Below are 15,794 nucleotides of genomic sequence, written 5' to 3'. Positions count from 1 at the left end.
ATCCTCACCAGATTTTCCGATGAAAATCTACAGCAAAGAGAAGAAGAAAAAAAAAAGGCCCAAACTCGAACCCGCCTAAACCCATAACCCGGATATGTGGGCTAGATCCAACCTGAATCATTTTCTGAAATTAGAGGGAATATTCCGTTAAAATTAACTGTTGACAGTTAGTTGACCAAAGTTGACTTTTTTGAAAAATTGCCTAGCACCCTTCCTAGAGTTTTTCGATGCGCTGATTCCGTTTCTACACTCTGTTTTTTCCAAATTCAATACCAATTGTCTCCAAATTCCATTTTTGAGCAAACTAAGGGGAAATTAGGTGTTTTGCATCAATTATTATTAGTTTAATGATTAGTATAGTAATTTCCCATATAGGATAGGACCACCCATAGGAGTACCGCGGGCAGAATAGGTTGGGTGGCTACGACTATGCAACATACCGGTGAATGGGTCTTTTGGTTTTAAATATATATATATATATATATATATATATATATATATATGTGTGTGTGTGTGTGTGTGTGTGTGTGTGTGTGTGTGTGTGTGATTTTTCGCATAACTGTTTTTTACATAATTGATATGACATACCATGTTTATCTTCTTATTAGATTTTCTACACTTTATATTTTATTAACTACGAGTATAAAATTTGGCAAGACATCTTTACTCATTATATATACTCATTGTTACATGTGTGCACGATGTTTATGACACGCCCCGATCCTGATGTCCCGATGACATCAGGATGGCCACGTGCTAACCAACACCTGAGGGTGACGAAAGCCATTTAATTAATTCAAATGCTGAGAACATGTAAACATGCATAAAAATTTCACTTATGAAATATAGCAAGATAATAAGATGTGACTATTCATGCAGTATGAGAGTACTATCACAATAATAACATTCAACTGCCAACAATGAATATAATGATAATGCATGACATGTTCAGAGCATACATCTAATACAGAGTACAAGCGGAAAGTAAGATAGAGAAGTGTTATTAAAATAGATGTCAAGTAAAGAGAATATCACGATGTCATTGGTAGGGGAAAGCCTCGTAGCGCGAATCGTAATCCTCGTTCCTATGTCTTGAGATGGCGCAAAACAAACATGAGTGGACCAAGTTGATATATATAAATATATATATATATATCTATATAATACTGAAATAGTTATCAACATACTAACCCCCAAAGTTTTAAGAAAACTAATAGCATAATAAGTGGTAGGTTTTCCGAAAACCCTAGCATGCCATAAAAATCTCATAAAACACATCTCATATATAGTGTGCTAAATATTGGCATCCAATAATAATAACTTCCAGCCCACAGCCAACACCATGTCTCTCGACCCGAAGCCAGAGATTATTTTCTCTCAGCCCAATGCTAGCTCCATGTCCCTTGGCCTAAAGCCAGGGATTATTTCTCCTAGCTCGCAACCAACACCAAATCCTCGACCTTGGCGGAATAGTGACCATTATATATGCACAAAATCATTGAACATAGTCTTTCCAAATATAAGTACATATCTCTGAAAAACATCTTCATAGTATAAAGTCATCCATCATCTATACTATAAAGAAGTATGTAAAAACATGTTCTAAATAGTATATCGTCATCCATCAGATATCCTACAAAGAACATGGGTTCGATAGAAAATATGGTATTCCAAATATTCTAAGTAAGCATATTATCTCATAAAACATAATCATTAAATCATGCTTTTGATGTATGCATTTCTACTATTAAAACATGCATTTTAGAAGGGGTCCACTCACAGATACTTCGTCGTCGTAGAGCCATACGAAAGACGGAATCGCCGCTAATAATTGTACATAAGCACATAAAATGTACAATTAATAAAAATCTATTCAAACAATTGAATTTGAGAAAATGGACGTAAAAACCGGGTCCAGGACGTCGAAATTATCCTATGAGGGGTCTCGAACGAAACCCGAAAAAGGCAACTTTGACTGGTCAAAGTCAACGGTCATAGTTAACCAGGTCAACGGTTCTAAAGGTTTTGGTTCGGGTTTAAAGCTCACGGGCCGAAGCCCTTGGTCTTAGGCTAAGGGTTTACACGGTCTTGGGCTTAAAGGCCCGGCCCAGTTCCTTTGGGTTTTTGAAAGAAAACTAAATAATTAAAATTAAAAACTAAACGGGTTGGGTTTTTGGGTCTAAAGACTAACGGGCCTAAGCCCCGGTCCTATACACAGCCTAGGGCCTTAGTTTATTAGGTTTGGGTTACCCTAAGGCTTGGGCTCAGATGCAACGGCGTGAAGGCCTGATTTCTACAAAGATGACACCGGAGCTTCCCCAGCACTGATTAACGGTAAAATGCCAATCTACTTACGACCATGAAGGTACAAGAGAGGGGAAGAGGTTTTGTACCTGAGATACAACGAAGAATGGACGAGGTGGCTCGAATATCGTTCGAAAGGCACGGGGCTCGCCTAAGAGATTTGGGGGCTTTCTGGATGTCTCAGGCTTCGCAGAGACAATGGAGAGTGAGGGAAGGTCCAAGGGGGTTGTGCTGCTGCTGTGTCATCATCAGAGGCCTCTTTGGATGTGTGTGGGTGTAGATCGAAGAGAAAGTCCAAGAGAGAGATAGAGAGCAAAAAAGTGAGAGAGAAGAGTGAGCTGTGAGAGTGAGAGATCCAAGAGAGACTCGAGAAAAGAGAGAGAAAGATAAGTGAATTAGGAGGCATCCATGTGTCAGCGTGAAGGAGGAGGGAAATCAAGATAGAGGGTCCGGATAGATTAGGATAGGGGACCAAATTGCAAAATTCTATAAACTTTTAGGGAAATTAAATACAAACATTTTAAGGGTGGGGTTTCATAGTTTATTAGTTAGTTGTACTGTCCTAGGCCAAAGACTAGCTTCACGTGTATGTTCACATGCACTGTTTACATTTGCTTTAGATCCAAAGTTAGGTGACAGCCTGTCCCTAGGATTTTTGTTTGGACTCGTATGTGATGCGTGTAACGCCAGCTTCACATGATGTGGTACTAGAACGTAAAACCTACACCCAACATGTTCATGTAGCTACTTTCTGTATGACTTGTGTGCCTACATAGATAATGAGCAGTGATTTTCATAGCAATGAATTTTTAATGATTTTCATAACTATGATCTTATGACATTTTTTTGAGTTTTGATGATGAGATCTTTCGTAATAGCACCCTATATCCTTTAACTCATTTGTGCTAAGGGTTTCGTACTAGCTATTATTATATTATTACTTTGGGAAATCATATACTTGTTTTACAGCGAGGGGTTACACGTTTTCAAAAACGTTTCAGAAAACTTTATATTTCTAGGCCTACTCACACTTGTTTTTTAGCCCTTCCAGGACATAGAGATTGAGCTCGTGGGAGTACGAGGTTTCAGTGGAAGTACCTGATTGTCCTTCGATCAAAGTAGGTTGCTTATGTACTAAATAATCATCCTTTACGGATGAGACAACTTTTATCTTTCTACATTATACTCTGAACTTCACGTTTTGTAATATGGGTTACCACCCAATCACATTGTGCACTTTGGGTTATTTATTTAAAGTTTAAATTTATTCTTACTTTTACACATCAACCTTACTTTGTGGCTTCGTCACCCTTTAGGTGTCGGTCAACCCATCACGATTCAGATGGACACGTGGACATTCCGGGTCAGGATGTGTCAGTTTGGTATTAGAGCATGGTTGTAGTCGGTCTTGTACTCATCACAAACAGACATGATGTTAAGCACTAATCTTTGTTGAAATCTCTGATGCCAGAATATGCCTCTTTGTCGAGCTCATAAAAATGTTATCTTCCCAGATTTCACGAATATTGGAGCAGCCAACGCCGGCGCCATACCAAATGTTTTTCGTCCCTCAAACAACAATCCTATGAGATCGCTAACGACCTCAAGGTGAAAGAAATATTTGGCTCTGAGGCACTTGAGGAGGCAGAAACATGGTTTAAGCATATAGAAAAGACTTTCTTGGCCATGCAGTACCAAGGTAATATTCCGAAAAAGCAGTGGGCACATACGGCTACATGGTTCTTACGGGAAAAAGTCGAAGCTTAGTGGGCTTATTAGAGGGATCAATTACCAGAAGTTGAAAATGAGGATTGAAAAGTCTTTAAGGCTCACTTTGAGATCAAGTACTTATCGCCGGAGTCCCGAGCCCAAAAGAGAAGCGAATTCATAGAGTTGAGGCAAGGTAACATGACGGCGATGGAGTACCATAAGAAGTTTACAAACTTTTCCTGCTACTGCCCCGCCATCGTCAATGACCTTTCTGAGATGCTACTCCAGTTCAAGAATGAGACATGAAAACAACTTTGATCTTTAGCATCAAGCACTCCATCCACTACTTACCAGGAATTTTACGAGGCTTTGCTACGAATTGAGGAATCTAAGAATGACCCAAACGACACAGTTGATGAGGTAGGTGGAAGCTCTCAGAAGAAGAATAACCATGGTCAGTCTTCTTTCGGCCCCCGCTAAAACCAGTCATTCAAAAGAAGTGGCTACAATTTTGGATCATCCAATAGAGGGTCTAACTCTAGCTCATATCTCTCTGGGGGTAGATTCAGCGAGAGTTCCCGATTTTGTCCTAAGGGAGCTCTAATAACTCTGGTCTTCAAAATTGTTTTATGTGCAACACTCGTCACTATGGTGAGTGTAAGCAATGAAGCAATGCATGTTACACTTGTGGGAAGCAAGGACATAGAGCCAACCAGTGTCCTAGAGACAACAGAAGCAACTCCCAATAGCCTTTCCTTACCAGCTGACCTAATTTTTGGGTCAAAGGCCTCAGTGGCAGCCCGCATACGGTGGAGCCATCAATTACCAAGGAGAAATAGCCTATTAACCACTACCAATCAACCAGTATCCTGCTCTTATGGCTCCCTACACTGGGAACAAGATGCAATATTCAGGGAATATGCCACAATACTAAGAGGGTGGACACCAGTGGTACGGTGGATGTCAGTACCAGGACTTTGGAGATGCGTTTAACAGCGGTGGAGCAAATAGATGAAACAACCAGGGACGTGGGAATCAAGGACGAGGAAATCAAGGTCGAGGCAATAAGGGAACATGTCGCTGAGAAGCATAACAGATTCATGGTTGTGTCAACAACATCACCCATCAAGATGCGCAGAACAACCCCGACTTGATTATAGGTACATTAAACGTTCTGGCCACTTTACTAGAATACTTATTGATCTGGGTGCTACTCACTCGATAATATCCTATATATTTGGTCAACTGACCCCACCTCAAGGTACTTCTATTGGGTACGACATGTGCATCACTATGTAGCGTGGCGATTTGTGCTTTGTTCAGTAGGAGTATAAGAGATGCCCTGTCATCATTACATATCAAATCATGCTAGCGAACTTCATTCCCTTAGAGCTCATAGACTGACACGATTCTAGGAATGGATTGGTTTAGTCAAAACTATGTCATGGTGGACTGTCAAAATAAAGTAGTCACTTTTCAACGACCTAGTTTACTAATGGTCACTTTCGTTGGTGAACACCTGAAGTTGAAGCATGGGCTTATCTCTACCATGAAGGCGAAAAGAATGTTGAAGAAGGGTTGTGAAGGATACTTGGTGAACGTTGTGGTAGAGGAAGATAACTTTGTACTTCTCGAGAATGTCAACGTGGTCAACCAATTTCCCGATGTTTTCCCAGAAGATCTACCTTGATTGCCACCTAATCGAGATATAGAATTCAACATCGATCTAATTCCAAGTACTAATCAAATTTGCTTAACACCTTACAGATTGGCTCATGCAGAATTAAGAAAACTTAAGGCTGAGATACAAGAACTAGTAGATAAGGGTTTCATCCATCCTAGTACTTCCCCGTGGAAAGCTTCAGTCTTATTTGTTAGGAAGAATGATGGGACGTTGAGACTTTGCATTGATTATAGGCAGCTCAATTGGGTAACGATTAAAAACCGTTATCCTTTGCCTCGAATCGATGACCTTTTCGATCAACTACATAATGCTCGACTATTTTCCCAAATCAATCTTAGAGATGGCTATTGCCAGCTGAATATCAAAAGTGAAGATGTTCACAAAACTGCATTTCGAACTCGATATGGCCATTATAAGTTCCTTGTGATGCCATTCGGGTTTACAAATGCCCCCGTTGCTTTCATGGATATGATTGATCGGATCATATTTATATATATTTTTACTTCAAATTTACCCGTCTTTTCTTAGTTAGTTCCTTATATTTTTGAGCTATTTACGTTATTTTTGTGTTTATAGGATTTGTTATGCAAAGAAAATAAAAATAGAATAAGTGAAATTTTATTCGTGAAAAGCAAATTTAAATTACAATATTGCTAACTCATTGTGACGCTAAATGATAAACCAATATTTAAACTTTATATTTCATCATTTTATATTTCATCATTTTATATTTCTTTTCTTGTCTAATTTATTTGGAAGCTTTAAGTATTTATGATACTTTTGATATATTGTGTTTGTAGGAGTAACATGATCCAAAGAACTTATTTTTCTGCTATGTGGGGCTGCTAGAAACTAAATGAAAATAAAAGGAGAGCATCGGGAGGAGAATATAGAGGAAAGCAAGCTGCCTTTGCAGCTGGAGGAAAGCAGGTCAGCGACAAAGGGATCCAAGGAAGTCAGAAGAATTAGGGGACAGCAACTGGCAAAGCAGAGGAAATGGAGGAGTCCACACGGGGGACGGAAAAAAAGAATCCAAAGAAGGGGAGAGAGACTGGCAGATCAGAGAAATAGAAAGAGGGGAATAAAAGCAGAAGGGAAGACAGGCAACAAGGGGGTCTGAGGAGCGGGAGAAAGGGGCTGCCCCTTGGGCAGCTTGCAGAGACGCAGGAACGAGAGGCATTAGCCTCGGGAGAGTGAAACCGAGAGAATAAAAAGGCTGCTTGGGCAGCGTGATCGAGAGAGGAATAAGCTGCCCAAGGCAGCATGGCAGAGAGAGACGTGCGGAGAGAGAGAGCCGAGCTGCCCATGCAGCTTTGAATAAGACGTGCAAGGTGCGGGGAGTCCAAGGGCAGCGTGAGCTGCGAAGAGAATTGAGGGCAGTGAGGCTGCCAGGAAAGAAAAAAAAGAAAAGAAAAAAAAGAAAAGAAAAAAAAAGATAGAAATAAAAACAGAAGGCTGACGGGGCAAGTGATGACGCAGTAAAGCTGCACAGACTGGCACTGAAGCACTCTTTCCTCTTTCGGTTAAATCTTTCCAAACTTCTATTTTAATTTTGGTTTAATAATGTGTAATTAAATTTATTTTGGCTAGAGGTTAATTCAAAGCCATGAATATATTTGTAATATGAATTGATTACCTTCGGTTGTGATTTCATAAGTTGTGATTTCAATTTACTTATCCGTTCGTATAAAAACTGATTTGTGTATGTTGGTTGAGAGTGCACGCTTAATTTACATGCATGAATTTGATGCTAGAATATAAGTGAATTTCACCTAATCGTTATGAACTTATTTTCACAAGTAGTAAAGGTTGCTAGTCACAATCACGTTAAGTAAATTCTTGGCAAGAGTATCATGCTTTTCATAGTTACGAATGCCTCGTCAATGCTTATAGTTTTCACAAAGTTTAATGATCTTTGATTGTATCTCTATTGTGCTTTCCACGTAGGGGACTTTTGAAGAATGTTTTGAATTGTTGTATGCGTTTTCCCGTCCAATTCAATAACTTAAGGAAAACTTGAAGATTAAAAAAGTGCTGTTCACGGTTAATCTGGAGTATTGAGATTCACAATTTATTGAAAGAACAACTGAAAATCAATTTAGGTTGCATATGTGTCATGTGTGGAGAAGAACCCTCTAGCTAGTCCGTCATTTATCATTTTACCTTAATTTTATGTTTTTATCAATTCTGTAATTTAATTAAGTTTAATTTACTTTTCATCAAAACCAAACACCCATCCATTATTAATTTATATTATTTAGTTAGTTTTCTTTATTGTTAGTCTTTTAATTTAATTTCCGTCCATTTCAGTTCCTAGTGTTTAATTTAATTGTTTTCATTGTTTTGAGTCATTTTAAGTGTGTTTCGAGTTATTAGAGTTTTTAGCCTAATTTTGTGTCCTTGAATCTTATTTAATATTTTTAAATTAATTTAGAATAGATTAGCAATCCCTCCTAATCCCCGGCCTAGAACGATACCCTACTTACATCTATACTACAATTGTCAAAAAGAGGGTTTAATTTGTGTGTCAAGTAATTTTCGCATCAATGATAAATCAGATATTTCGCTCGTACCTCGATAAATTTTTCATTGGTTTTATTGACGACATGCTCATCTATTCTAAAAGCGAGGCTGAGCGTGTTAAACATTTGCGCTTAATCTTGAAGAAGCTCCGAGACAATTAATTGTACGGTAAGTTCATCAAGTGCCAATTCTGGTTGAATTAAGTATTTTTCCTTGGGCACATAATTTTAGCTGATGGTATTCTTGTTGATCCCCAGAAAGGTGCAGCAGTTAAGAACTAAGAACGTCCGTAAAATGTCACTGAGTTACGAAGTTTCCTTGGTCTTGTCGGTTATTATCGACGTTTTGTGAAAGATTTCTCCACCATAGCTCTACCTCTCACAAAGTTAACCATGAAAGGCGTCCAATTCGAATAGAATGATGATTGTGAAAACAATTTCCAACAATTGAAGTACTGCCTTACTCATGCCCTCGTTCTTGCTTTTCGCGACGATAGCGGTAACTTCGAAATCTATAGTGATGCTTCACTAAATGGTTTAGGATGTGTGTTGATGCAACATAGTAAAGTCATTGCTTATGCATGCCGTCAACTGAAACCACATAAGATGAACTATCTTACACATGACCTGGAGCTAGCTACAGTTGTCATTGCTCTAAAAATCTTGCAACATTACCTTTATAGGGAGACGTGTCGAATTTTTATTGACCATAAGAGCCGTAAATACATTTTCACTCAAAAAGAACTAAACATCCGACCGCGGCGATGGATAAAGTTAATAAGTGACTATGATTACACCATCGAGTACCACCCTGGTCGAGCAAACTTAGTAGCTTATGTTCTTAACAGAAAACCTTATGGGAGAGTAAACACATTTCGAGCTATGCACATTCTAATTCTAACGGAACTTAGGAGCACAAGCGTGACCTTAGACACCGATCATCAATGAATATTACTCGTTTATTTCCAGGTCCGACCATTTCTTATGGATCGAGTTCGAGGTGAACAGTTTAGTGATGCAGAGTGTTTGGAGCTAATGCAGGCCATTACCAATGGAAGAAGAAGAGATTTGAGACTTCGACGGTCAGATGGGATGTTGATGCAAGGTGACTGAATGTATGTTCCTAGCAGTGAGGAGCTGAAAAAAGCAGATTCTTGATGAGGCACATATATCAGCTTATGCTATACACCAAAGGAGTACGAAGATGTATCATACCATTCGACCTTTCTACTACTGGCCTAATATAAAAAAAGAAATTGCCGAGTATGTGAACATGTGCTTGATTTGTCAACAGGTTAAGGCAGAAAGGAAGAAACAATTTAGGTTAATGTAACCTCTTCCCATCCCCCAGTGGAAATAAGATTATATCACCATGGACTTCCTGTACAAGCTACCTCGTACACGAGGAGAATATAATGGTATTTGGGTGATCGTTGATCGGCTCATGAAGACTGCTCAATTTCTACCCATTCGAGAAAATTACACCTTGGATCGCCTAGTTAAACTCTTCATCTCCGAAATTGTGAAGTATCATGGAGTTCCAGTTAGCATCATCTTTGATCGTGGCCCTAGGTTTTCTTCTAAATTTTGGACAGCTTTTCATCGACTTTGGGTACGGACTTACTTTACAATACAACCTATCTTCCTTAGATTGATGGACAATTTGAGAGAATCATCCAAACACTTGAGGATATGCTTTGATCCTTAGTTCTTCAGTTCGATGATGATTTGCATAAACACCTACCACTGATGGAGTTTTCCTACAATAACAGTTATCACTCGAGTATCGGCATGGCACCATTTGAGGCTTTGTATGGTAAACCATGTTGAATGCCATTATGTTGGTCAGAAGTTGTAGAGTGTGCCCTATTAAGTCCATATTTGGTGGACGAGATGACTCATAACATACAAGCGATTAAGAGCAACCTGAAGGCGGCGCAGGACAGGCAGAAGAGTATTCTAGACAGACATTCCACCGAGTGAGTTTACGCAGTTGGTGATTAGGTATTTCTGAAGTTATCACCATGGAAGGGCGTCGTGCACTTTGGGAAGAGAGGAAATTTGAGTCCCTCATATATTGGTCCTTACCAAATTACTGAACGAGTTGGGCAGGTGGCCTATCGACTTGACTTATCACCAGAGTTAGCTAAAGTGCACAACGTCGTCCATGTGTCTATGCTTCGAAGATATATGGCTGATCCTTTACACGTCATCCTGATTCAGCTGATAGAGATCAACCTGAACTTCACTTACAATAAGGTGTCAGTGACCATCATAGATTGGAAAGAGAAGACTTTGCGAAACGAGACAGTCACCCTAGTGAAAGTTTTTTGGAGAAATCACTATGTTGAAGAGGCTATTTGGAAAACGGAGAAACGAATGAGAGACTTGTATCCGTACCTGTTTTTCAATTAAACTTTGTTGTTGTTAATTTCGAGGATAAAATTCTCTTTAAGGAGGGTAGATTGTGACAACCCGTCCCGAAATTTAATGTATTTTATTCCCGATAACAATGAAATTTCTAAAATGTCCTTGAGATGCCACGTAAGCCTTCCACGTGGACCTCAATTTTTCTTTCACTTTCCCACTCTTATTTTATTATTTCTGAATAGTATTTATTTTTACGAACACGTGGCCGCATATGGAATTCAATTCGGAGTTATAACGAACAAGTTACGTTCGAAATTGTGTAAAAATACCTTAGACAAATTCAAATTTTGGAATTTTCTCCTTGTGTAGTGTGCACCACTGCATGGTTTCTTTTTGGAATAGGAAATTAGCCTTGATGCAGTGTAAAAACTTGCTTGAGTTGACTGATTTGATTAAAGAATTGATTTTAATTAATATTTTATTAGATTTGAGTGTGTGAGTGGGACCTTATGCGAGTGCAAGCTTGCACTGGTTTCAAATGGAAATTCAAGGCATGCAAGTGCCATTAAAATAATAGTTCTAATAGATTTTAAAAACCTATTCTCTCATCCAATCCATTAGACATCATATTCCCCATCACTTTTTTTTTCCTTTTCCCCTCACTTAGACCATCTCCAACCCTTAGGCTAAAAGCCAAATTTTTTAGCTCTGAAAATTTAGCTTTTAGCCCAGAAACAGCTTTTCTGCTCCAACCCTTCTGAACTAAAATTTTAGCCCAAGATTATTAAAAAATGAACTTAGGCTAATTTTTTTTTCTTAAATTAACTTTTTTAAAATAAAAAAATATTTAGACTATCGTAAATTAATTTTATGAACATTTTAATCTAAAAATATTTAAATTCCGATAAATATTGAAAAATCACTAAATCGATACATGAAACTCATGAAACACTATGGAAGAATATGAAAATCATGATAGAGATGTATAAACACAAAATACATAAAACACACAAGACACATATAACACATGTGAAGCACATATACAAGTGAAGGACATACAAAACTTTCAACTTTCACCAATCGTTCAACTTTCACCAAACTTTCAACTTTCACCAATCTTTCAACTTTCATCAATCATCATCTATATAAACACAAGTTGAATATCAGTTGATCACACAATCTTTCAACCTTCAATCATCCTCTATATTCACCAATCTTTCAACTTTCAAAGTTTTTTTGTTTCCTAAAAATCATCAATATCTCATCAATGGGTGATAGAAGAAGGCGTAGCAAGGCAATGCAGATGGCACAATACCAAGCAAGCCTTAACATTGAGGATACAGAAATGATCAACACAGAAGCTGAGCTTACAAACTCGCTTATGCAATATGAGCACCATGCTGAATTTAGCTATCGTGGTTCTATCACAGGGCGTTCATTTGTGCAGCGTGATAGAGAAAAATGTCATGACCGAGATTTCCTGTTCATGATTTTCGAAGGCGGTTTTGGATGAGGATAGAGTTTTTTGATAGCATCTTGAACGTAGTTGTCAATCATGACCACTACTTTGCAAGGAAGATAGATGTTGTCGGCCGACAAAGTCTATCACCCCATCAGAAGCTAACATTTGCATTTCTGATGCTAGCTAATGGGTGTTCTGCAGACTCAACTGATGAGTATTGCCGACTTACAGAGACTACTGCTATTGAGAACCTGAAGCACTTCTGTCAGGCAATTCAAACCATATATAGAGCCACATACCTCCGCAAGTCAAATCGTGAAGACTTGAAAAGGCTTCTACGCAAGGCAAACAAAAGAGGTTTCCCTGGCATGATAGGAAATCTCGATTGTATGCATTGAGAGTGGAAGAATTATCCTACTGCTTGGGATGGCCAATTCAAGGGTCGTCATAACAAGCTAACCATCGTGCTCGAGGTTATGGCGTCTTACAACATATGGATTTGGCATGCATTCTTTGGCGCTCCAGGATCAAACAACGATATCAACATTCTTTGGTCTTCACCTCTGTTTGATAATGTTGTCAATGGATAGGCACCAGAATTTCGGTACAAGGTAAATGGTAACAGGTATAAGCCAGGTTACTACCTAACTAATGATATTATCTTAGTTGGTCTACCTTTGTCAAAAGTTTTTCTCATCCCGATAGTGCAAAGAAGAAATTATTTTCACAGATGCAAGAGTCTTACAGGAATGATGTGGAAAAAGCGTTCGGGATCCTACAAGCTCGATGGGCCATTGTTAGGGGACCTGCACGACTTTGGCATACCGAAAACCTCCATTCAATCATGATGATGTACATAATTTTGCACAACATGATTATGGAAGATGAGTACATCGAAATTGAAGAAGATTCAGATGAAGATGTGGATGATGACCAACTAACACATGCAAGAGCTATTGCAAGATATGTTGAATATCTCACTGCAACCACATATGAGACCCAATAGGATAGGGTCACATTGAGTGAGTATATGAGATGTTTAAATAGAATTCAAGCTCCTCAAGGTCATGACACACTTCGCAAGGATTTGGTTGAGCATGTATGGCGCCGAAAAGGTGAACGTTCATGATATTGGTTGAGCATTTATGTAATAATTTTAAGTGTGCTATGTTAGTATTTTTTTAGTAATAAATTTAAGTGTCTTCTTGTGCAGAGTATTTTGTGTAGTACGTTGGATAAATTACTGAATGGAGGTTGAACTATTGAAGGCATCTATTCTACATCAAAGTGTGGAATAATAAGTACAATAATTATTGAAGGCATCTAGATTAATCGAAACAATAATTAATAAGCCATAAATTTAATACACACAATAATTAATAAAGTACATAAACTTAATACAAATGACAATTAATAAACCACATAAACTTAATACAATCGATAATTCATGCACTACATAAACTTAATAATGATATCCACCATCTTGACTTGGTGGTGGACTTGGGATATAGGGTTGAGATGAATCATCATCTTGAAATATACTCCTTGTGGCATACTTTCACAAAATTTCATTTTGCTTACCAAGTAAGAACTTCTTCCTCTCTGGAGTGTATTTGTTGAGGTCTTCCATCATGAAATTAATTTCAAACCTATCTTGCTCCATATCCCCTTCTTCCTTCATCTGCAAATGCATTGGGGCCGCTTCTTCTTGGCGAGCGCTCGCTCAATCTTGCAATTCCGGTAGCAATGTGTCCACTCATCAGATCTTGGGACTTCCTTTTTCTTTTTGCTTCCTTTTGCTTATCTCTTTCCGGGGGCCTTGCAAAAGAAGGAGTTGGGTTCATTTCATCGACACCTTCATTGACACCTTCATCTTCGGCATTTGTCAATGCAACTTCATGTTGAAATAATCTTCCCTATTGTTGGTCCACATCAGTTCCCCACCTCGGACAATCCTTGAAAACGTCTCAAGCATGTTGCAACTTAAAAACTTGAGTTTTTGGTGTTACTCTTGTCTTGTAAATTTACATTGCTTTGTCACCCTATGCAAAAAATACATAAAAATAATTAGTTGCAAAATAATATTATGTACATAACAAATAAAATAACAAGAAAAAAACTCACAATTTTTGCAGCGCTCCTTCCACTAGCCATGCCAACCACGACTCTCTCCAAGCTTCCCTTCCATAATAAAAAGTGCATGCTTTGTTGATAGTCTTCCACCAATCGTAAACACCACCACCATCCCTCCCGCCGCCGTTGCAGTTTTCATGAAACTTTTCAATGATTTTATCCCACAAAACCTTTTTATTTTGATTTGTGCCAATTGCACCATCTTCGCTAACAGAAACTCATGCCAAGCATAAAGCAACATCTTCCTCATAGGTCCAATTACGACCTCTAATATGCTCTCTTGCCATGTTGAACAATTTGGAAATGGAAAGAAATGGTAGAAAGAAGAATTGGAAGAATTGTAGGAGAAATTTGAGTTTTGTGTAGATGTTTGAACAAATACATAGGTATTTATACAATTTTTTGGTGAATTTTGAGTTAAATAATTTTTTTTATTATTTTAGCCATTGGATTTAAATTTGGGTCGTTAGATCTTTTTTTACCGTTAGATTTGATTATATTCAACCTTAGCCGTTAGATTCAATATATTTTAAAATTACATTTAAAAAAAAACAAAACACAATTTGAATCTGGACCGTTGGATCAACCAACGGTTCGTAAAGCCGTAGGATGCAGAAAAGAGCCGTTGGGCTCTGGTTGGTGGCCGACAGCGGCCCTGACAGTAGGCCCCCTGTCGGGCGTTAAAGCCAAACGGCCCGCGTGGGGCGAGTGCCCGAGTGAACGGGCCGAGACTGGGCCCCCTTTGGGCTAGTCCACGCATTTGTGGGTTATTTCTTGGGGGGGGGTATTTGGCCTTGGTTTGGCATTTGGCTTTTAGCCCAAAGATTTAGCTTGAGTTGGGTTGGTTGGGGGGAGACTAAGTGGGGTAATTTGGAAAATAGCCCAGGGTTGGGTGTGGTCTTAGCTGGTTCTCTTCTTTCTCTCTTTCTCTCTTTCTCTCTTCATTCTCTCTCTCTCTCTCTCTTCCCTCTTACTCTCTCCTTTTTCTTTTAGCCGTTTCTCATATTCTCCCTCTCGAACACACGCACCAACCACCACCATCACTCCAAAGCTCCACCAACACCTCCAAATTCTCCCAAAAATTATCTAGGACACTCTACAACTCCTTGGTGATGCCAAACTCGGACGAAAATAAGGTTCTTGCTTTGGCATTCGATGAACTCCGGTGAATGGAAGCTTCCTCGACCATGGTAAGCTCAAGATTTCCACCCTCCAGCTCTCCCTTGAGTTTTTCTATGTAGTTTACTAGCATGCATGCAAGTTTCCATGCGTTTATGGTTCTTAACCCACCGTGTTTTTCAGTGAGTTGTAGGTTTTTCCAAGTTAACCCATCGAAACCTTGTTGTTATGGTTGAGTTTGAAGGTGTAAGACAACTTCCCACTACCCTAAAGCCACAAGTTGAGCTTGAATGCCTAAATCCACTTCGAAACCAACGAAAACAGGGAACTCGAACTTGGGTCCTTCACTTTCAAGCCATTTCCGATGACCTTCAACCAACTTTTGGCCTTGAAATAGGTATAATCTTATTTCTCTCGTCCTAAGCTTCGTTTTGATATATTATGGGAAAACTTTGGTTGTGAAATGGCTCTGAACAGAGGGCTTGAATCC

This window comes from Malus sylvestris, chromosome 8, assembly GCF_916048215.2.
Source record: "Malus sylvestris chromosome 8, drMalSylv7.2, whole genome shotgun sequence".
Lineage (NCBI taxonomy): Eukaryota > Viridiplantae > Streptophyta > Magnoliopsida > Rosales > Rosaceae > Malus > Malus sylvestris.
Note: the sequence above shows the minus strand (reverse complement) of the source record.